This window comes from Pinus tabuliformis, chromosome 6, assembly GCF_031772625.1.
Source record: "Pinus tabuliformis cultivar Carrire ecotype Pingquan chromosome 6, CPIR1, whole genome shotgun sequence".
Lineage (NCBI taxonomy): Eukaryota > Viridiplantae > Streptophyta > Pinopsida > Pinales > Pinaceae > Pinus > Pinus tabuliformis.
The window spans coordinates 847,305,267-847,307,889 of NC_142292.1; the positions used below are offsets into that span (position 1 = coordinate 847,305,267).

Here is a 2,623-nt window from a genome sequence, read left to right on the forward strand (position 1 = left end):
GCATAGCATTGAGATATGAACAACCAACAGAAAAAAATAAATAAATCATCATAGTGTATGTCTGAACATAAATTTCACATATGGTAGAAGGTATCACAAATTTCAACCCTGGAACAACAAAGTATTATAAGTATTGCACCTCTCTAGTCGATCATTCGAAGAATCATGTAAATAAAACTAAACAACTTTGAATTAACTTATTAGAAAGGAGTCTAATATATATATCAGAGAGGAAACAAGTAGATATAGGGGACCAACCCTTTCTTTTAGTTTAGTACAGATTTAGCGTTAAATTACAGAGCATGGTTGTGAAGCCTCAATTGAGTTCTCAAAATTAAACAAAATGAAACTATGCACAAATCTGCTAAGTATATCTTCAGATCGAGACTAGCGCAGTCGAGGAAAGGTAAATTTGAACCTTAACAAAATAAATCTCGCCACTTCTTCCCTTAAGAATAAAGTAGACCGACCTGTAATAAAAAAAAATATGCGCAGAGGTGCCAAGGGATAATCCATTATTAGTTATTTGAGACATCATGGTATTAAGCAGGGGTTCACCTGTAGAAATGAAAATAACAAAAATAAATTAAACCCAACCTGCATGAGTTAGATTCGAATCAACAAAACCAGGTTTTTAGAAAAACAAAATTTTCACCCTTGGGTTGCCTGGGAAAAGTCAAGGTGACTGAAGTCCCAACCCTGTTACAAATTACAAAGGAGGTTAATAGCAAAACTTGAAACAATACCCTGTGTTAATGGTAACATAGATTCAAAACTTAATAGGAAATTTTGAAATAATGTGTCAAACCCGTGAGTGTACCGAAGGGAAGGAATTACTCTGAAATTCGTGACTCTGTTGCAGCAGAAGCAAAACCCATCAATACCCTCCTACCAAGCATCGTCGAACAATCAGATGAACCTGCCTTCTTTTTGAACTTAATGTCCCTGATGAGTATTGACCATAAATAATGATGAAATTCCTCAAATCAATAAGCAAGGGTTGTTCAATTACCTGTGCAGGGTTATCACTTGAATCCAAGCCCAAAATTTTGAACAAAAACACTGGGTGGAAGCTTGTTGCACCTACAGCACCCCAATGCTTAGAATATCTCCCAAAAAATCAGGCAAAGACTATAATATGCCCCAAATTCCTATAGAAATAAATTGATGTGATAAGAAATTCATTCGATACTTGGACAACTGAGAAAATATGGGGTGGTTCTACCAATAGAGGAATTCACTATGTTACCTGACTAGAATAGCTCAGAGGGCTTCTCAACCTTGACGAAAGCGATGAAGCTGTCCATCAACACGAGTGCTTGCTCCCTAGGTGGAAGAAGTAGAAGACACTACATCTATGGACAAATTCGCAAGGCAAATAGAAAAAAGGGAAATCGAAAATCACAGAACTGTAGGAGGTATTTACGAAAATTAGTAAATTTTCTTGTGACAGGAAATCGAATCCTATACACCTATGAAAAACCATCGGGTTATTGTCCTTGCCCACTTAAGATTGGCCATCTTACTAAATGTATGAACCTGAAGTGGAACCCCTAGGTTCGTGGAGTAGGGATAACAGACTCAAAGATTCGAGAAGACTGAGGCATACCATCCATCAACCATGGCGAAAAGACAAGAGAATTAGGGTTAGTGGGATTAACTCTCCATTGTCAACTGACAATCCACTGCTGCACAATAATCATGGTCACTTGTGCTCATGTGAAGGGGGTTGTCGTGGCGGTAAGAGAGTGGGATATGCCAAACCAGAGGCGAGATGCAAACCAAAATAGTTAAGACCGCATTCACTATAGGGTACATTCTTCAGTACGGGGACGGGGTTCCTTATACCATCCATTATTTACGGTTTCCATAATATCCCACCAATGGAACAATAAAAAGGGCGTAGAGTTATAATAAGCTAGATTCAAAAGCTTGGAGCGCATCCTTGGTCGATGTTAGGACAAATGAGGCTGTTGGGTCTCCATTTTGTCTTATTTTTATTTATTTCTCTCATGCAATCGATTAGCTAAATGATTATTTTCGAAGAGTATTTGTTACTTCTTTGTTTTAACAGGATTAAAATAGAATTAATGAGAGTTTAATTAAGGTTTGTATGTTGCAGGATTAAAACCAGTTTGATTATACTTTGGGACGTGCCTGCACCATTGCATTTATGTGCCTGCACCATTGCATTTACCTACCTGCACCATTTTATGGCTTCCTGCACTATGCTGAACTCAAACCTGGTCTTATGCTCTATTCATGAAGGTAGTGGTATTTTGTTAGCAACATGCAAACTCTTACAATGATATCATTGTGGTTGAAGTTGTGCCTATACTCAAATCCTCCAGTTCATGGGGCTTGAATTGTGGCCAATATTGTTGGGCAAGATACATGGACTATGCACTTTGGCAAGCTCTCAACACATGAAAGAGCATGCTACAGATGGAACGAGAAGACATGCCCTTGACATACTTGCTGGAGTGGAGAGATGGCCTTGATTATTGCCACGGGACTGATCTTACCTCAATGTCTATAAAGGTCCTCACTCAATCAGTGTTAGGCCTCAATATTGTAGTAAATCCAAATGTTAGTCCTGAAGCTACGATGAAAATATCTTGTC

General features: G+C 38.2%; 1 long non-coding RNA gene across 2 annotated transcripts; it reads right to left on the bottom strand.

The window, feature by feature from the left end:
- Positions 1 to 237: 237 nt before the first annotated feature.
- On the bottom strand, positions 238 to 1,863 carry LOC149261529 (uncharacterized). 2 transcript variants are annotated; one of them, XR_016248477.1, is made up of 5 exons: positions 1,250 to 1,863; positions 1,013 to 1,083; positions 838 to 888; positions 656 to 699; positions 238 to 558 (listed from the first exon to the last, which is right to left on the bottom strand). It is a non-coding gene; the product is annotated as an uncharacterized LOC149261529 (long non-coding RNA). The 2 variants fall into 2 exon arrangements; XR_016248476.1 differs by having other exon boundaries at positions 838 to 1,083.
- Between the last annotated feature and the right edge of the window lie 760 nt (positions 1,864 to 2,623).